We start from the raw sequence: 22,341 nt of genomic DNA, 5'->3' as shown, positions 1-22,341 counted from the left end.
AGCTTCTGCACAGTAAAGGAAACCATCAATAAAATGAAAAAACAACCATCTAAATGGGAGAAAATATCTGCATATCATATATCTGATAAGGGGTTAATTTTCAAAATATATAATGAACTCATACAAATTAATTGCCACCCCTAAAAGAAATCCAATTAAAAAATGGGCAGAGGGGCACCTAGGTGGCTCAGTGGGCTGGGCCGCTGCCTTCCTCTCTGGTTGTGATCTCAGGGTCCGGGAATGGAATGCCGAATTGGGCTCTCTGCTCAGCATGGAGCCTGCTTCCCTCTCTCTCTCTCTGCCTGCCTCTCTGTCTACTTGTGATCTCTCTCTGACAAATAAATAAATAAAATCTTTTTTTTTTAAATTTATTTTCAGCATAACAGTATTCATTGTTTTTGCACCACACCCAGTGCTCCATGCAATCCGTGCCCTCTCTAATACCCACCACCTGGTTTCCCCAACCTCCCACCCCTTCAAACCCCTCAGATTGTTTTTCAGAGTCCATAGTCTCTCATGGTTCACCTCCCCTTCCAATTTCCCCCAACTCCCTTCTCCTCTCTAACTCCCCTTGTCCTCTATGCTATTTGTTATGCTTCACAAATAAGTGAAAAATGGGCAGAGGATTTAAATAGACATTTTCACAGAAGACATACAGATGGCAAGCCGATACATGAAAAGGTGCTCAACATCACTTATCATCAGAGAAAAGCAAATCAAAACCACAATGAGATCTCACATCACAAGTGTTAGAATAGCTATTATCAAAAAAACCTAAAAAATAACAAGTGTTGGTAAGGATGTGGGGAAAATGTAACCTGAAAATGTAAAAGGTAAATTGGTACAACCACTGTGGAAATTTCCTTACATTTAAAAAAATTGAAAATAGAACTATCATATGAGACAACCATTCCACCTCTAAGTAGCTTCTGAAGAAAACAAAAACACTAACTCAAAAAGATATATGCTCCCTGAGGTTCATTGCAGTGTTATTTACAGTAGCCAAGACACAGAAGAAACCTACATCTATTGATGGGTGAATAGATATTTAAGATGTGTCACACACACACACACACAATTACACACAGGAATATTATTTAATCACTAAAAAGAAAGAAATTTTGCCATTTATGACAATGCAGTTGGACCTTGAGAGCATTACGCTAAGTGAAATGAGTCAGATAAAGACAAATACCATATAATCTCACTTATATGTGGCATTAAAAAAAATTGTACTCATAGATAGGGAGAACAGATCAGTGGTTGTCAGAGGTTGTGGGGGTGGAGGTATGAAATGGGCCAGGGAATCAAAAGGTATAACTTCTAGTTATAAGATAAATAAGTCATAAGGATATAATATACAGCATGGTGACTAGTGTTAATAATACTATATTGTATATTTGAAAGTTGTTAAGATAGTATATCTTTAAAGTTCTCATCACAAGAAAAATAATTTCTGTTATCATGTGTGGCGATGGATGTTAACTAGACTTATTGTAATGATAATTTTGCAATACATACAAATATCAAATCATTATGTTGTATACCTAAAACTAATATAATGTTACACTTCAATTATACCTCAATATTTTTTTTTTAGTTTTTAAAAAGAAGTGAAACAGCCTGGTCAAATATTTGTTCATTATAATTTTAGTAAGAATTTCCAAATTATTTCCAAAAAAAGATTATAGCAGCTTTTCCTCCTGGCAAGAATATATGAAAGTATGCATTATCTCATATTTTCATTAACAGTTCTTTTTTATCCACCTAAACATATATTTAGTGAGTGTTTTCCAAAGTCTAGACATTATGGTAAGACCTAAGAATTAATGAGTGGAGAGTAGATACTAGTTATAAATATAAAATTGCTACTTCAATAATAGTGCAATGTGAATTTTTAAGATTCCAGTAATGTACAAAATAGGAGAAATACACTCAGGGGGCATAAGGTGAGTTAAGTATAAGGGAGTTAATGTGTCCCTGAAGTAGTATATTGTGTATGTTTTTAAGTGTTAATCAGATGAGCAAAACATATTTCATTTTATTTTTTATTCTCATTTTTTTTTGGCCACAATAGGACTAACATCCTTTCATAAATTTAAAAGCCACTTCTATTTCCCACAGTGAATTGTTTTGATAATATATTTGATCCATTATTATAATGAGTTATATAAAATTTTGATGTATATTTTCATTTCTGTTATTTTAAGATATACTCTACATTAATTTTTTTCTGTAAGTTGCAAGCTTTATCCTGATTATCTTTGGATTATTTAACTTTATTTATGATAGTTGTTAAGATATTGTAAAGTAAAACATATCTTTCTAAGTCATCTCACATATTAAAATATTTGTTTCATCCTTTAATATATTTTATTCTTATTTTATTTTCTGTGGTGTAAAGTCGACAGCAAAATGTATTTTTGCCTAAGACATGTAACTGGTTCAAAAATTGAATAATTTATTATTTTACCATAGAATTAATGTTTTGCCTTTTTAAAAATAGAACATTAAATTCCCAGCATATTTTGGATCATCTAAGCTCAAATCATCATCTCCATAGAGAAAAAAAATAACCCAGCTATTTCTCTAAGGATTTTCTAGAGATGAATTCTGTAGTAAGCAGAATTTCTAGAAATGGCCCCAATATTCCACATCACTTCATCCCTGGAACCTGTGAAAGTCATGAGATACAATTCTCTATGATTGTTTTATGTGATATTCCACAGTTGACATTAAAAAGACATGGATCCGATTTAATCACACAAACCCTTGGAAATCAGAGAACTCTCTCTGACTAGTAACAGAATATGAAGGTGAAGAAGAGGCACAAAGGGAAGACAAAAGAGGGAGATGGAGAAATTCTCAAAGAATGGTTGACCTGAAGGATCATTGTTCACTTAAAGACAGGAATAGCCATGCAAGAAGGACTATAAGTGGCTTCAAGAAGCAGAAGGCGTCCTCTTACCAATAGCCAGAACAGAAATGAAGTTTCAGTTCTACAATGGCATGGAAGTGAATTCTATCAACAGCATGAATGTACTCAGGAGTAGATTTTTCTGTCGAGCTTCTAGTGTTGTGAAACCTTGAACACAGAACCCAGATGAGCCAGTCAGACTTCTGACCTACAGAACAGTAAAAGAATAAGTTGGTGTTGTTTCATGTCACTAAGTTTGGTAAATTGTCATGCAGATATAGAAAACTAATACAAAATTCCTCTTCCTAAATGATGTTCTACTTTTTTTTTTTTTAAAGATTTTATTTATTTATTTGACAGACAAAGATCACAAGTAGGCAGAGAGGCAGGCCGAGAGAGTAGAGGAAGCTGAGCAGAGAGCCCGATGCGGGGCTCCATCCCAGGACCCTGAGATCATGACCTGAGCCAAAGGCAGAGGCTTAACCCCCTGAGCCACCCAGGCGCCCCAAGATGTTCTACTTACCTATTTCAGCTATTCTTGGTTCACATCCTACTATTAGGATGATAACATTTAATATACTTAGACCACTCTCAACGTATAGTATTCCATCCTCCCGATTTAGTTATTATTTGCCTGACAGTAATGGTCAGTCCTTCACCTGCTCACAGCATGGGTAACACCCATTCTGTGTACATCAATCATAGGGAAAGTGTTTTTCAAAAAGATTCTTTTTTTCCAGCTCTGTTTCCTTCGTCATGTCTCTGCTTTCCTAGTCAGGATTTTGAAATTACTTTCTACTTTGTAGCTGTAATTAAGTCTTTTGTTTTAGTTTTGTGGATTCTAAAATTTGAGAACCAATACAGAGTATGGTTTATTCCTCTGTAAAATCTATTGACTGCAGAACCAAGATGTGTATTTGTAGTATAATTCTTTCCTTGAAGATCCATGCCATTCTTTTGTACTAAGGGGAGAATAGTCCTGCATATAAATATAAACTTATACTTCCCTTTTACCATCCATTAGGCACTCCTGTATGTATATATTTCTCTCATACCTTAAATTTCTCCCAAGGTCTATTCTATATGTTCCATTCTATATGTTTGTGAAAAATGTGCTCCCTTCTACTCTTTGTCTGCCTGGATCATTCTGAACAGCTTGTCCTCTAAGTATAACTATTTCTGGTTACAGACCATTCCTTAGCTACAGAGATAAATGCACTCTTTCCTGGATATAATGTTTTCATTTTTTTTGTTAAATTCTTTGTTCTACTGGCATATGCATTGAAGAATTTTAGATAAACTTTCTGATATTTTACATGTTGAAAATTCCTTTGTCCTGCCCAAAGAACAAACTGCAAGTTGACTGGATGTTGAATATTTTATTTTGAAAATTGTTTTTTTTCAGATATCATTTTCTGTCCACTTGATGAAAAAGAAAATTTGAAAAGTCTTTTAGTCACAAAGTAAATGAAATGCATAAAATATAAAGTTTTAGTGCCAGACTAGAAGGGAAGAGATATCAAAGGACTAGAGCCATTGATCTGAAAACAGAGCTGGATAATTACAAGAGAAATTTCTCCAATGGCAAGTCCAGTGAATGATTCTGAGACTCAGTGTATTTTTGGATATTGTAAGAGGCTGGGATGAACACGAGTATATTGGTGCTCACTGGTTCCAGATAGAAACAAGTTTAAATCCTCTCAGAATGATATTCCAAATAAGGTCTGATTTACTTCTACATATTAAGATTAGTAAACATGAATTCACAATAAAAGATGACAAAACACACAAGCAAAGAACCCATCATTACCGACAACCAGTTAAACAAAAGGATTTAGATATTTATAAATAAATATATATTTATTATATAGAGATAATGTAATCAGGTAGAGATAGTGTAACTATATATCAAAAGTTTAATATGGAAATGGTGGAATCACAAAATAGGTCAAAGAATTACAGAATGTTTAAAAATAACCAAGCTAATTTGAAGGGAAATAATTTAGGAAAAGAAAACAAATTATTAAAATTTAAAAATCAACTAATGGATTTCAGCTTCTAGTTAGTATATAAATGGATGCAAAGGACATTCACATACATGGAAACCATTAGAAAATTTAGAGGAAATAATATATATTTATTTTTGTATTCCATTTTGTCTTCTCTTATAAACATTTTTGACAAAATAAATGTACTTTTCTCCAATATAACAAAATCCTATGGGAAGTAGCCAGAGCTGATTGGGCTCCACATTTATCAGTAAGAGAATTCTGTTGTGAAGAGGGCAAAGCAATAATATGTGATTTCTTTCTCAGTGCTAGCATGGCAACTTTGTGGCTACATTCCACTAGTAAAGAGGAAAAAAAGAATGGAAGACTTGTGGTACCTGGGTGGCTCAGTTATTTAAGTGGTGGAATCTTGATTTTGGCTCAGGTTATGATTTCAGAGTCCTGGAATCAAGCCTATGCCAGGCTCTACACTAAGTGGGGAGTCTGCTTGAGGATCCTCCCTCTCTCTTTGCCCTTCGTCCTGCTCGTGTGCTCTCTTTCTCTCTCAAATTAATAAACAGGTCTTAAAAAAAAAAAGACTCTTCCTAGATCCTTCTATTCCACTGACCATTTCTAATGGTAAGGAATGCTGAGAAATACAGTTTTTTATTCCACAAAGGCATTGAGGCAATTCAGCAGGAGAAGGTCCTTTTCATAAATGAGGGTTAATGTGATAAAAATTTGACCCCTTTTTGTAGCATAGAAAATATTAATTTATGATGAATCATAGAATTAAATATAAAGCCTAATCTACACACATTTTAAATGGCACATAGGAAAATTGGCATCTTTGAATGTGAAAGATTTCATAGGTGAAACAAAAATCAGTAAGCACAAGATAAAACAAAAAGATAACTTGGACTTCATTCAGATTAAAATGCCCTGTTCGTCGAAATAGTCTGTTAAAAAATAAACAGGTAAACTGTAGATGGGGAGAAAATATTTGCAATACATGTTCACATGAACAAAAGAATAAATAAAATCAAAACAAATAAACAAAAAATGAAACACAGGGGACTCAATTCTCAAGCTCATAAATAGGCCTACACATAAGTGGAAAGTGGGTATAAAATAATTTGAATTTATGGGTCAGTCAACATGCTTGGAACATTTAATAAATTATTCAAGGATAAATTATATCTGTATACGAGAGAAGTTAGATACTTGTTCTCTTATTCTTCCTGAAATAAAAGCTGCTGTTGCCTTTATCCCATTCTTTTTTATTGCTATTGAGTTATTACTACTCTTTCAGCTTAGAAAGAAGGTTAATGCATATACTCTAGCTACAATTTAAAATAAATGTTATGATTTTTGTGGAATCATAAAATTCTATTAAATTGACATGATAATTTCCACTTGAACTGTTTTTATAAACATTTCAGTAGTGGTCAGGCTTTTTCTGTTATGAACAATGCTTTTATAAATATCTTTGTATAATATTTATACTATATCCAGTGGATACAAAGAAAAAAATCCTGCAAACAAAATAGCAGAATTAAATGGATTTACTTTTAAATGTCAGACAGGATTAACCTCTTTTCCAAAAATATTACCAAAAATTTGTATTATCTATTTATGATGCTGACCAGTTTATTATCTAATAATTGGACCCTTCTTGAAACTTTTTTGAATTTTAAAAATTGTGATCTATTTTTATGTTCTTTATTTTGTGAACTGTGATTCAGCGAGGTTCTTTGGGTATTTTCTGTGTCCCTCCAAATCAACTTTCCACTCCTTTCCTCCATGTTCTATGTCATGTGTACCAACAGTTGGGTTTGACCCAAAGGAGGTAATGGCAGAACATTAGATGAATGATCTAGATATTGATTCCCCAAATTCCACCCTAAGGGGAATAACAGGCTAGGTGAATCTCTTTGCCAAAGACTAAAACAACTGTCAGAGTACTCTCTCCACATGGCTGCTCCCTCTGGGTTTCAGTTACTGTACTCTCCTCCTACCCGTAGAGTCCTATAGGGAGTAACAAATTTAAGCTGCTGTTAGGTATACAGTTTTTGATTCCCATGGTGCTGCCACACCTTTGTAAATAGTGTCTTTAAATAAATTACAGAATGTGAGGATTTTTTCTTTCCTAACCAAGCAGCTTATGTATTTGAAGAACACATTGTTCATCTCTTTAAGAGGTGTTATTGTTTAAATTGTGACCATAAAAAAGAGATGTTGAAACCTTAACCCCTGGTATCTGTGAATGTCATCTTATTAAGAAATAATATCTTTGCAGATGTAATCAATAAGATGAGATCATTAGAGTGAGTCCTAATCCAATATGGCTGTGACTGATGTCCTTACAAGAAGAGGAAAAGTGGGGTGACTGGGTGTTTCAGTTGGTTAAGCAATTGACTCTGATTTCAGCTCAGGTCATGATCTCAAGCTCATGAGATGGAACCCCAGATCAGGTTCAGTGCTCAGTGCAGAGTCTGCTTATCCCTTTCCCTCTGCCCCTTCCCCAGCTTGCATGCACTTCTCTCGTTCTCTCTCTCTCTCAAATAAATAAAAAAACAAAACAAACAAAAAAGAAGAGAAAAAGTGCCCTCTGAAGGCATAAACATACAAGGGAATGCTGTGTGATGACAGAGACAGAGATTTGAGTGACATGTCTGTAAGTCAAGGATGATTCAAGGATCACTGGTCACCACCAGAAGCTGGATGAGACAAGGAAGGAGATTATCCAAAATACCCAAGGGAGCATGGCTTTGTTGACACCTTGATTCTGGACTTAAAGCCTCCAGAACTGTGAGAGAATATTTTTCTATTGTTTATACCTCTCAGTTTGTGGTACTTAGTTACAGAAACCTTAAGGAAAGGCTGAGAAGGATACAGGATGGCACAGCGGTAGTCTTTGACATGTGGTGGCATCATGATTATACAAATTATTAGACTATTGGTTTAGGACAAAATAAATCTAGTATGGAAGACTTTGAAAAATCAAGAAATTGAAGCACTTAGGCATAGTATTAACTACAGTCTTTCTACAAAAATGTGTAATTCTACAGAGTAGAACAGAAGTTAAACAGAACAGAGATGGAAACTCGTTTTTGAAAGTTTTGAAGGAGTCACTTATTTCTTATAACTTTTGGAAAAATATGTTCATCATCCCTGAATATGATTCGGTTTGTAGAGTTGTGGTGTTAAGGGTCTAACTTTGCTAAGACTCTTCTAAGAAAAGAGAAGTGGTAGGGAAAGAGTGTCTAAAATAGGAGATGGGAAATTTGACCCAATGGATGAAGCTGAACCTTCTTTGCAAATATGGTCTTTTTCCTCCCAACATGGAGGAAAAAATATATAAATCTGGGCTACGTTGATAAAGCTTAGCCAAATTTAACACATTAAATAACATAGATCTCTATGATCAAGAGACTAATTGCTTCTCTACCTTCGTGGCTTGCAACTCTCTATTTGTTATGGCTAAGAACAACCCTTGAGTTCTTTTACTCTGGGGTCTCATTCGCTCATCAATATCAGGGAAGAGATTCTGTTACAATATTCTCCATATTTATCTTTAACCTAAAGAGAACAAGCACCAGAGACCGTATTGACAGTATGGTGTTATATAACATCCTACCAGAAGGCAGCCCTGTAAGCAAGACAATAATCAGTTCAATTGATCAAACAGACCCAAAGCAGATGCATCTCCTGGAGTTGCTAGTTTGGTTTGCCGTATGTTCATAGATCTGACCAGTAAGGAGACAATAAGTGAAAATTGACTTAGAATTTATTATTCATGGCACAAGATGTATGTAGCAGGAGCTTCATGTCTGCATTGGTTCCTTTTGACCCCAATTCTCATTAGGGTGATGCGGGCATCATGCACACAGTGCTTAGGAAACCCCTAATCCTTTAAGGGCATTGCTAGCAAATATGTCTAACCTTTGTCTCCAAGGGAAGACATTACCTGTATTCTCCTGACCAGGAAACAGATCTGTTCTCTGACCCAAAGAGAGGCACTCTCTGTAGCTTAGAAACAAAAGATGATCCTAGATATGTAGATAAATTATGGAGAATTTTCTTTTAACAGAAAATATTACTAGTCTTATGGATATAAGTAGGATTTCTACCCCCAGCAATTGTAGTGCTTTTTTAATAAGAAAATGTCCAAGGTTATCATGGTGGCAAGGGTTGTAGCTGCGCAGGGGTCTACAAAGTGGGTTTTTCCTTAAAAAGACTGATTTGATTATAAAATTCACTTATTGCCCAACCTTCAAAGCCAGAGGCCAACTGAGCACCCCCTTGCCAGCCCCCATTTGAGAAAATTTCCTGAGGAATCCAGCTAATAGTTTGGTGACATTAAATCCCTTCCATCCTGGGGATGGCAGTGATGTTTCCTTCCAGGGACGGATATATTCCAGGTGTGAAAATGCCTTCCCTGACCTGATCCTTTTGCCAGTGCCCCTATCATGGATTTCCTGAATGCCTTAGTCATCACCATGGTAATCTACACAGCACTGCCTGCATGACATGCAAGGATAAATTCATTCACATGGAATTCACTAGTGTTACCATGTACTCAGATGCAAAGAAGCAGTTGAATCAATACAGCTCAGTCGTATTTCTAGTTGAGAGGAAAATCCCTGCAGTGTTGGAATTCTTTCCAGAAGTATGAAGTATTTACTTTGAATCAACATCCAATATTTGGAATCAAATCCTTTTATTTAGGATACACAGGTCCAGTTACCAAATGGAGGTGGTTATTATACTAGTAACCTACCAAAAGAATTTTTAACTCTTGTACAATCAACCTGGGGAATCAATGAATTTGGAAGTCTTTGAGTACCTAGGAAAATAATACTTTCTCTAGAAAACAGTTATGATTATGTAAACTAAACATACTTGTTGGGTATTTAGGGTTTTTCATGTTGTTCATTCAACAGGGATGAAGGGGAGATTACTCTAGGGCCAGAATGATTAAATTCGATTTCCAAAGGTAACCAATGGGTGAAAAGATGATTCAGCATGAAGACCGGGGGACTTACTGCACACCTCTAATATTCCCTTCCCAATAATCTTGAACATTAGTAAGCTTCAGCAGTTTGGTAAACACAGATCCATAGAATACCCAAATACAACAGGAGCAAAGCTTCGTTAAAAAAATTCCATCCAGGGGCGCCTGGGTGGCTCAGTGGGTTAACGCCTCTGCTTTCGGCTCAGGTCATGATCCCAGGGTCCTGGGATCAAGCCCCGCATTGGGCTCTCTGCTCAGCGGGGAGCCTGCTTCCTCCTCTCTCTCTCTCTCTGCTTCTCTGCCTACTTGTGATCTCTGTCTGTCAAATAAATAAATAAAATATTAAAAAAAAAAGAAAAAAAATTCCATCCAGCCAGAATGCTGAAAAAAGTAAGGAAGTCATGGAATCCCCTTGAAAAAGGAAGCTATAATTATCATCCTACACCTCATGACTAGCTACAGAAGTGAAAACAAAAAAAGCCATGCCTTTTCGTTTCTGTTTTCTTCATTTTATCCTAAGTATCTTATTGAAAAGGACTAGAAGTTGACTAATATTTTAGGCTCCAGGTAGCAGTATGACAACATAGGTGATATGCTATTTATAACGTGGTCTCTCTGTGTTCCCTGTATGACTGGTACAAGTGTTCTTATTCTGGATAAAAGAAGTTAATGTATGTTGAGGGGTAAGTTGGGAAATATTGGTAGCTTTCTTCAGTTTTTTCCTCCACATTCACTTTTCACCAATATCACCTTCATTGTAAGGGCTCAAGGGAGTGACTTTTATGGACAACTTTATAAATTCTCCTGCCATTTCTTTTTCTGGCTGACTTTGGCCAGTGAAAGGCACTGGCAGCATATCAGAGGGTTGAAGAAGAGAGAGATTGAGATATTTAATCCATGGCCCCATTTCTCTGAGGTTGTCACACATTAGCTTTATCTCAATCCAATGTGTTGACAGTTGATTTCCCATGAAACCACCAGAAAGAAAATCTCTGTGGGCCAAGCTAAGATTATTCAATTTATGCATGAAGAGCAAATGTCCCCCTCACAGTCCTAGAGTCCCAAATGAGGAAATCATTAAAGTGTCTTCTAAAGTACTAGGGCCTGTGTTGAGGGGCTTTGAGGCAGGTCTGATAAGGTCAAATGGGCAGTGTGATTCCCATGCTTTAGAAAACATCAGCCAGGACTTCTTAGACCACAGATTACTAGGGGGCACTCCCAGTGCTCTGATTCAATACATCTGTGGGGGTAGATTGATTGATTTCTTTTACAATGAAGATGGCAACTCTGTGGTTCTTTCCTTCTTACAAAAGCAAAGAAAGAAACAATTTTTCTTTTTTCCTTTGTGAACATTTTCAACATCACTGAAATAGATCAGATGTGGTTTTCAACTTTGCCTGGTAGTTAACACCTCAATTAGTAATGGGTTTCAATTATTATGGGAAGAAAAGTAATGAGACATTGTGCATGTTGAACATGAGATAAATTCAGACTGTTGCAGTTTATCTTTTGAATTTCTAATAGATTCCCTTGGTCAAGGCCCAGATTTAAGAACCACTATCTAGTACATTATAAATGTTTATGCTTTTTGCCAATTTTCTCAAGCTGGGAGTCACGTTCAAGTGTTTTACCATCTCAACCTTGCAGGTCTGTGACTCTACAATCCACATGGAAGCATTATTTTATTTTTCCTCCTAAAGAGAGCTTTTTGATTTGGGAGTCAAAAGTGAAGCTATGGGCTTCAATTTTGATCCCTTCATTTAGTATTTATGTGAAATTTTCCAGATTGCTTAATCTTTATATTATCTGTTAAGCAGCAATAGTAACATCTATATTGTATGGCTTCTGTGCAAAGAAAATGAGATCATACTTACAAACAACATAGTGGATTGCTTGGTGCAGTAAATGCCCAAGAAATGTTTGTCCTTGTTGATATATATCCTCTTCATGTTCTGGCTTTCTCTTTTGTACAAAGGAGATAGCAAAGAGGCATTGTGGGATTTGAATGAAGTTAAGTAAGTTTTTTAAAGTAAGTTTTAAGGTGTGTTGTGCAAAACAAGGATTAAATAAGTATATTGCCCATCTCTCTTCTGTGAAGGTCACCAAAAAAATAGTATCTTTCTCTAATCTAAAACTTCTTGGGGAGCCTGGGTGGCTCAGTGGTTAAGGCCTCTGCCTTCGGCTCAGGTCATGATCTCGGGGTCCTGGGATCGAGTCCTGCATCGGGCTCTCTGCTCAGCGGGGAGCCTGCCTCCTCCTCCTGTCTCTCTCTGCCTGCCTCTCTGCTTGCTTGTGATCTGTCAAATAAATTAATTAAAAAATCTTTAAAAAAATAAATAATAAATAAAACTTCTTACCATGATTGCTACATTTCTTCCTTTCTTTTTTCTTACTTATGAAATATTCTCAGCTCAGAGAAAACATCAAGAAGGTGCTGCATGTGGGGCGGTGGGGGGAGGAGGAGCTTTGTTTAGGGGAGATTAAAAATTGTAGCTCTAGTCACATCTTTCTCATAACACTAAACATGTGGTCCAAAAGATTGATTGATTTCTTCTACAATGAAGATGGCAACTCTGTGGTTCTTTCCTTTTTCCAAAAGCAAAGAAAGAAACCACTTTTCTTTTTTCCTTTGTGAACATTTTCAACATCACTGAAATAGATCAGATATGGCTTTCAACTTTGCCTGGTAGTTAACACCTCAATTAGTAATGGGTTTCAATTATTATGGGAAGAAAAGTAATGAGACATTGTGCATGTTGAACATGAGATAAGTTCAGACTGTTGCAGTTTATCTTTTCTTTGGAGGTACAAAGGTTTATGAAGATTTTGCACAGCTGATTCTATTCATTAACCTTTCTCTCAGCCTGTCTTCTGACAATGTTCTAATTTCTAGGACACAAGTCAAATCCCAGGAGACTGAGAAAATAAAATGTGTTTAACATTAGGTGGACAGATATAGTTGGGAAAAAAATGAAAAGAAAAATAAGATTAATTAATGAAATAATTCAGATAAAAAAATAAAACTGACATGAAGTGAGGAAAGTTACACTAATTTGTGAGTCAGATAACACCAGACTTAATCTTGATTTTATAATAAAGAGGTATATGATTTTGATTATTTTTTTCAACCTCTCTGAACCTCTGTTTTCTCATCTAGTAAAAGACCTGTGGCCAAGCTGTCCCTTTTAGGTCTGAAATTAATTTGTTGATATTTGGCCCACAAATAGTTTTGGATATTACTAGGCTAAAGCACCTGCTAGATAGTAGGGATTTGGAGGTGGTTATATTATTTCTGCTTCAAAGAGACATAGTCTAATGGGGAAGCCAACATGTAAAAATAAAGGATATGGCAAAAAAAAATCACCAATTAAAATATGCTCCGTGTAATACAGAAAGAAGAAGAGATGACGGGTTAGGAAAAGACTGAGGAATGACTTCACATTATTTAAGACAAAATATAAGCCCCTTTGGGACAGAGAAGGAGGGAAGGACTTTTAAGCAGAGGAAGCAGCAAGTTCTGGTACATAGAGCTGGGAAGGGACATCTGTCCTTGAAATGACAGACCTTCAGTAGGTGTTCAAGAAAAATCTATGTATTAAATTCTGAAAAATGCAGAGAGAGCATGAGAGTAGTAAGAATTGAGCCTGTGAAGGAAGATATAGACCTGATCATAAATCCCACTCTCACTCGGCTGCATATTTTAAATTTCATCCTGTGGACAATAGGCAGAAATAACCAGAGTAGTAAATGTGATTGGATCGGGGCTGCCTCTTACAGAGAGGGTGACCTCTCCCTGCCTTACGGACTAATTTTTATAGAGCAAAGGCCATGTGGTTGAGCCTGGCCACACCTAGGTGGCCAATGAGATTGCAACACACAGAGAAAGCTGCACAGTCATGCTAGGACACACACGGATGACCAATTGAATTAAAATTCACCCCGTAGTAGCTATTTGAACTAGCCTATCACCTTGGTCAGAATTGGCGCCCAAAAGGCACCCAAAAGGCGGGGCCCACACTCCTTGGTAGCTAGGGAGACAGCATGCATGCCCCACTGATTGGATGTCTCCACCTGGCCCGACTCATCCCTGCATCTGGGCTCTGTTACCTCCACCTGACCTGACCTGCCCTTGTATTTGGGCTCTGTTATCAGGGACTGGTCCACCATATTCTACTGGTTTCTGGGACTTGCTTTTAAGTAAGTTCCCCTGGGGTCGGGGGCAGGGTCAGTTTAAGTTTTTCTGCATAAACAACAAAATCACTGTTTAACCAGATGGAATCACTCTGGCTAAATAGGCCCTTACAATTTGACAGAGAGCAAGAGAGCACAAACAGGGGGAGCAGTAGAGGGAGAGTGAGAAGCAGGCACCTGATGTGTGGCTCAGTCCGAGGACCCTGGGATCATGACCTGAGCCAAGGCAAATGCTTAAACCATTGAGTCACCTAGGCACCCCATACTCGTTTTTAATAATTACAGCCCTTCGCTTCTGAAGATTAAGTGCTGCAATCTGCCCTCTATTATTTTGGGATCCTAGAATTCCCATTGCTAACTAGGGAGCTCTGTTCTTTTACAGCTTTATTTACATTCAGCCTTGACATGTGGAGGACAGCTGCCACTGACCTTCTTAATAATGCTAATGCCACCTCACCAGGACCCTCCTTGTCACTTTGGTAAAGGGTGTCATTCAAACTGCTCTTGGAAGATAGCACATTGTGGGTTTTCAGACCCTACGTGGTATAGTCATCCAACATTGGATGACTATCTAAAATGACAAGCTCATTTTATGAGCTTTCTTATTCTTTCTTTCACAATCTGCCATGGATATTTTTACTTTTCTACCTCATTTAATATGGATTATCATGTTTTCAAACTATCAAAAGTCATTCTAGTAGCATATTAGCACAGTCTTCTGGGTGTTTGGCAGATCACTTATTCCTATGTCCTGGGGTAGGGTTTTTATGCCAATAAATTTATCATTATCCAACTTTATGCCTGTCTCTCTTGATTCAGCATTCTTATTATCATTCATGTTGTCTTGGCCCTATTGTCCCTTGACATATAATCCTTTCCACCCTTATCTAAACAAGAAATTCTCCTCAATGATTTTTGCTGAGATTTAATGCTTCATATGTGTTTGGTATGTGTGTGTAATATGTGTTTGGTAATTAAGAGGGGAGTTGTGAGTAGATCCTGAGAACAGCATTTCTTATTTTTTCAAGGCATTAACATTTATTGAGTTTTCAAGTCATGGCAGTAAAGCGCTAGGTATTGTTTTTTATTTTCATTTTATTGTGTTATGTTAGTCAGCATACAGTACATCATTAGTTTTTGATGTAATGTTTCATGATTCATTGTTTGCGTATAATGCATATAACACACAGTGCTCTATGCACTAGGTATTAAATGGGAATACTGACACACATTGATGGAAGACTCAAAGAGTTCTGGGAATTCTGGAGTTTCAAGGTTCTGAACTGCAACCTATATGACTCAATCCCTAGTTTTAGAATCCAAGTCTTAGGACTCAGATTCACAACAAAATTGAGAGGGAGATACAGAAATTTCCCATAAGTCCCTGCCCATGGATCATTTTATATTTAATACTCAATATTTTAATAATTTTTGTTTATCTCTACAATGTAGTAGAGAAGAGTATATATTTTCATGTAGCAGTCCAGGATGTGCAATAAAACATGATTCAAAGAATTTATTTCAATTTTTCTTGGAGTTACTATCCTAGATTAGTTTATGTCAAATGTTTGAATGCATACTGCTTTTGTAATATATTAGTCATTTATAGGCAAGTTTTTATGTTGACCAGGAACTGTTAACCTTGTGGTGCCACTGGGTCATTTGTATTGTTTAATAACTAACAATAATTACAAACACTTGCAAAACATTTTACTACTTGACATATTTTAACAGATTAGTAGCACACACTCATACAGTAAAATTATATGTAAGATTTGAAAAATATGGTTAAATATAAAACAGAAAAAAGTCTGTTGTGTTGTTTGGTTAAAAAATGGTCTAGATGGCAGTATAGAAGTCTCCTGAGCTCACTTCCTCCCATGACCAGAACAAGCATGCTACATCAGGCTTCACATTTCCTGAGTGAACATTCTGAAACAGGTCAATTTTAAGAAAAAAAAAAAACCTAGAAAAGTTGAATATTTGGAAATTGATAGCGTTAATCCAGACTTACATGTTTTTGTACAATGTCTTTGTATTTCCCTAAGGTCTTAGATTCCCATGTTGAAGGCAAGTGTTGAAGATATGCTTTTACTCAGGAGAGGAGTTATATATAAGTTGTATTCAAAAACATGAATAAACATAGTACTAATGCTAGCCCCATGGTGACATTAACTATGCATGAATACATAGAACCTAAAAGATGACATAGTTTTTCTAATTTTTCACTTTCTTGTATGATTAATTAAATACTCTGTTTTTTCAACATTTATTTATACATAAATCAATGTGAAAGGTGACCTTGTCTCTTTTTCACTTGATCTCCCTCAGCCTCAGATGCATCATCCTACTAAATTTTGCCGCTGGATCTGGAAGTCTACTAACTACATTGCTCAAACTCGCATGACTCGTTAGACTTTGCCAGAGGGAAGAAACCATGGTAGATTGGAAGAGAAGAGAGGAAGAAAGGAAACAAACATTTCTCTCTTCTCTCCTTGCTTCTAGAAGCACCTTTGATAGTAGTTCCCTTCTTTCTACGTTCACAAATTCAAGCACTGCTTCTTTTTTGGTGGGTCACATGGTGAACTCCACGGTAATTGAATGCTGACAGATGGGTTTTTTCTTCCCAGTTCTAGGACTGGCTAAGAAGAATCCCAGTAGTTTAGAACCAAGTGTCTAGGATCCTAGATGCACCATTTCCTTTCTTTGCTCATCCTCCCCAGTTCTAAGAATGGGATATCACTAGGTATCAGCCTTCTGTTTATTATTCAATGCTCTTTTTCCTTACTGCATCTTTGAATTGTTGGGGAACCAATTCCCTTTATTTAATTAGAAGCAATTAAAATTTATAAAAATTAAATTGAAAAAAAAACTGGAATAAAAAAAATTGTTATCTTCCCTAATTGAATCCTTTCAGATGAAGTAATTAATATGAAACTGAATAGGAAACACAAAGCTAGGTAAGTAAGGACAGAGTTAAGCTGAACAGAGCCTCTGAGTCATAGTTTCTTTTTAGCTTCACTGAGAATTTAAAACTTCTCATTCTGGTCAAGATGATGTACAAAGTCATGAGTGAGCCCTGGAAGACATAGGGCTCACCACATACTGGACATCTGGCAATTGATACATCACCTCTTTATAAGCTACTTATGTATGATTGAGTCATTATTCTCTTTTAAAGCTGATTTTAATTAAACTCCTCTTTTTAGATTATTGCACAATCCCATGCAGTTGTGAGACATAACACAGAGAGATCTCATGCACACTTTATCTACTTTCCTCTAATGATAACATCTTGCAAAACTGTAGTACCACATCACAACCAGGATACTGACATCTTGTTCACATTTTCCTGGTTTTACTCACTGGGTTTGTTGTGAATGTTTAGTTCTATGAAAAGTATTGCAAGTGTAGGTTCATGTGTCCAAAGACACAGATGGAAATATGGAATATTTCTATCACCATGTGGATTCTTCATCTTGACCTTTTGTAACAAAAACCACTTCCTTTCTGTGCTCAACCCTTCCTTAAACACTGATATCCACTAATCTCTTCTCCATTTTAATAATTTTGTCATTTCAAGAATATTATAGAAATGGAATAATACAGCATGGAAACTTTTAAGAATGGCTTGTTTCCCCCACTCATACTGTTTCCCTTGAGATTCATCCAAGTGGCCATGTGAATTGAGAATTTATTCTTTTTTATTAGTTAGCAGAATTCCATGGATTGGATGTACCACTTTGTTTACCTGCTAGAAGGCACCTGGGTTGCATCTGGTCTTTGGTTCTTATACAAATACAACTGCCCCTTGAACATTTGTGTACAGGTTTTTATGTGAGCATATATTTCTATTTCTCTGGGATAAATGCCCAAGAGCACAATTTCTGTGTGTATGGAGATCTCATATTTAGTTTTTATAAGAAATTGCTAAAGTGCAAGCTATCAGAATGGCTAAAATTTAAAAAAATTGAAAACACCAAAATTTTGGAGAGGATGCAAAGAAACTGATCACTCCTATGTAACTGGTGAGAATGTGAAAATGATACAGCCACTCTGTAAAACAGTTTGGCATTTTTTTCATTTTAACTTTCAAAAACTACTTGAAGGTAACTTTCTATAGTGTTCTGCTTCAGCCCCTCTTGTATCATGGACCACAGTTCTGCCACTTCTCTCCACAGTCCAGCTGAATGAGTGATGACCTGCTAGCTAACCTCTAACACATTTCCAACAATGCTGACATGATAAAGAGGAAATTGCTTGCAGTGTGGATATACATTAACAAAGCAGTTTTTCACAGATGTCTTTGAGGAGTCTTTATAAATTACTGTGGCCATTGTACATGCACAACAGAAGAAAATGCTAAACCTTGTAAAACATGGGCTATTCATTAGAAAATGCTTTTGTGGCATAATGTTAGTGTGCATTTGAAAATGTTTTTAAGCCCCCAAAGGAAAATGCTTTGCATCTGATGAAACAGAGAGGGTTATTAATGGAGACTAAAGAATACAGAAAACAGCTGCTTAAGAAAAATCTCTGCAAAATGCTTGAATTTTATCTGTGTCTTTCAACTTGAATTCTATAGTAAAAATGCAGTTTTCTAAATACAAACCCATAAGTATTTTGAAAAATATAACCTATAAAAAGAAAAAAAACCCAAAAGTTTATTATGTGAGTGTATTTGTGTATTTATGCAAGGGGTTCCTTCAACCTTGATGATGATGATGGTGATGATGCTGATTTGCAGTTGGCATTTTAACAAATGATGAGAAGACATTTAAAATGAGTCATTTATCTTAATGACAGTTGTGGAGATAAATGTTTCAAAAAAATAAAAATAAGCACATAAGTAAAAATATTTCATAAGAGGCAAAGATTAACACTATCCAAGACGTATGAGAACCACTTGAAAGCTCGAGATTTAAACTGGGGAAAAAAATAAAATATGTACACATCTTTTTCCTGTTTTATTGCAAAGGAAATACTCTTTCTGGAGAAATTTAAAATCAAATATAAGCAAAAGGTAACATAGCAATTCAGAGAGAAATGTTAAGAATTTAGTAGTTTCGTCACATGTTTTTTAAACAGTGTAGTATGAAGACCTTAATATTTCCCTAAATCGATATATTAAACAATATTTTGAACAGCTACATAGTATTACATGAATGGACTATACTACAATTAGATAAACCACCAGAATTTAAACTTTCATTAATTGAAAATATTTTGGTGTTAGAAAAACATTGCAGTTACCATATTTTACACACACACACACACACAACTACCATACTATCTTTGGACACTTCTCTAATTACTGGTTGGAACAGTTCCTAGCATAAGTAAAAAGGCATAGCATTTTTTAATAATTAAAGTTTTAAGACATATTGTCTAATTGCTTTAAAGAAATGTGTCCCAATTTGCATTCCAACTGATAGCATCTATTCCTGTTAGTTATTTCACATCCAAACAATCTGTAGGTATTTGTTTACTAATCTGATAAAGAAAACTGTTACCTAATTCTCATCTCTTTAATTAGCATTAAAATCTAAATTTTTCTTATGTTTCCATGTTTCTGATGAACATTTTTTTAATAAAATTTTCTAAATACCATTTCTTTAAAATGTCTTTATAGAGCTGTTTATATTTTCTAATTAATTTAAAAGGTTTTCTATGTATGAGTTCTTATTTTGTAAATATTTCCCCAGCTGGTCATTTTATTTATGGTTATTTTGGACATAAAAATTCTTAATTTTTCTATAGAAAAATTTTTCTCTTTTTTATATTTGCTCTAAGAGATGTGCTTAGAAGACTATCTCAAAAGCAATGGGAAAGAAATATCATAGTTATTTCCTTCTAACTCCGTTGACATTATATTTTTTGTTTGTGCTTTAAAGTTTTTATTTAAATTCCAGTTAGTTAAAACATGGTGTAATACTAGTCAGGTGTACAATTAGTGATTTGACACTTCCATACAACATCTGGTGCCCATCACAAGTGCATTCCTTAATCTCCATCATCTCTTTCACCCATAATACCCCCTCCACCCCACCCAATTTGCTCTTTATAGTTGATTCTGTTTTTTGATTTGCCTCTCTTTTTCCCCCCTGTGCTCATTTGTTTTGTTTCTTAAATTCTACATATGAGTGAAATTACATGGTATTTGTCCTTATCTGACTGAGTCATTTCACTTAACATAATACACTGTAGCTCCACCCATGTTGTTGCTAATGGTGAGATTTCATTCTTTTTGATGGCTGAGTAATATTCCATGTATGTATATACTACATCTTCATGATCCAGTCATCAGTTGATGGACAGTTGAGCTCTTTCCATAATCTTACTATTGTTTATAATGTTGCTGTAAACATCAGGGTGAATATATACCTTTGAATCAGTATTTTTGTGTCTTTGGGTAAATACCTAATAGGATATTTGCTAGATCATAGGATAGTTCTATTTTTTTTTAAGATTTTTTTTAATTTATTTATTTGACAGAGAGAGATCACAAGCAGGCAGAGAAGCAGGCAGAGGGAGAGAGAGAGAGAGGGAAGCAGGCTCCCTGTTGAGCAGAAAGCCCGATGCGGGGCTCGATCTCAGGACCCCGAGATCATGACCTGAGCCGAAGGCAGCGGCTTAACCCACTGAGCCACCCAGGCGCCCCGGATAGTTCTATTTTTAGAACTTAAATTTTGAGGAACCTCCATACTGTTCTCCAGAGTGGTTGTACCAGTTTGCATTTTCACCAACAGTTTAAGAGGGATCCCCTTTCTCTGCACCTTCGCCAAAACCTATTGTTTCTTGTGTTTTTAATTTTAGCCATTCTGACAGGTGTGAGGTGGTATCTCATCAGGTTCTGATTTACATTTTCCTGATGAAGAGTGAGTTTGAGCATCTTTTCATGTATCTCTTAGCCCTCTGGATGTCTTCTTTGGAAAAGTGTCTATTTATGTCTTCTGCCCATTTCTTGACTGGATTATTTGTTCTTTGGATGTTGAGTTTAACAGGTTCTTTATAGCTTTTGGATATTACCTCTTTGTCAGATATGTCATTTGCAAATACTTCTCCCATTCTCTAGGTTGCCTTTTAGTTTTGTTGCTTATATACTTCACTGCACAGAAGATTTTTATCTTGAAGAAGTCCCAGTAATACATTTCTGCTTTTGTTTCCCTTGCCTTCAATGATGTGTCTAGTAAGAAGTTGCTGTGGCCAAGTTTAAAGAAGGTGCTACCTATATTCTCCTCTAGGTTTTTGATAGTTTCCTGTTTCACATTTAGGTCTTTCATCCATTTTGAAGTTATTTTTGCGTATGGTGTAAGAAAGTGGTTCAGTTCATACTTCTGTATGTTACTATCCAATTTTTCCCAGCATCATTTGTTAAAGAGATTGTCTTTTCCTTTGGATATTCTTTTCTGCTTTGTTGAAGATTATTTGACCATATAGTTGTGGGTTTATTTCTGGGTTCTCTGTTCTGTTCCATTGATCCATGTGTCTGTTTTTGCTAGTACCATGCTGTCTTGACAGCTTTGCAATATAGCTCGAAATCCAGAATCATGATGTCTCCAGTTTTGTTTTTCTTTTTCAGAATTGCTTTGGCTATTTGGGATCTTTTGTGGTTCCATAAATATTTTAGGATTGTTTATTCTATCTCTGTGAAAAATGCTGGTGGTATTTTGATAGGGATTGCACTGAATATGTAGGAAGATTGCTTTGGGTCATATACTTTTTAAGAATGTTTGTTCTTCCAATCCATGAGCATGGAAAGCTTTTCCATTTCTTTGTGTCCTCTTCAATTTCTTTCATAAGTGATCATGTTTTCAGAGTATAGATCTTTTACCTCTTCAGCTAGGTTTATTCCTAGGTATCTTATTGTTTTGGGTACAATTGCAAATGGGACCGATTCTTTGACATCTATTTCTGCTGTTTCATTATTGGTGTCTAGATATGTAACAGATTTCTGAACATTCATTTTATATCCTGCAACTTTGCCAAATTCATATATTAGTTCTAGCAATATTTTGGTGGAGCCTTTAAGGTTCTCTAAATAGAATATTATGTTGGCTGCAAATAGTGAATGTTTGACTTCTTCCTTCCCAATTTGGATGCCTTTCATTCCTTTTTGTTGTCTGATTGCTGAGGAACTAAGACTTCTAGTACTATGTTAAATAGTAATGGTGAGAGAAGATATCCTTGTCTTACTCCCAACCAAGGGGGAAATGCTCTCAGTTTTT

This window comes from Lutra lutra, chromosome 14 (assembly GCF_902655055.1).
Source record: "Lutra lutra chromosome 14, mLutLut1.2, whole genome shotgun sequence".
Lineage (NCBI taxonomy): Eukaryota > Metazoa > Chordata > Mammalia > Carnivora > Mustelidae > Lutra > Lutra lutra.
Note: the sequence above shows the minus strand (reverse complement) of the source record.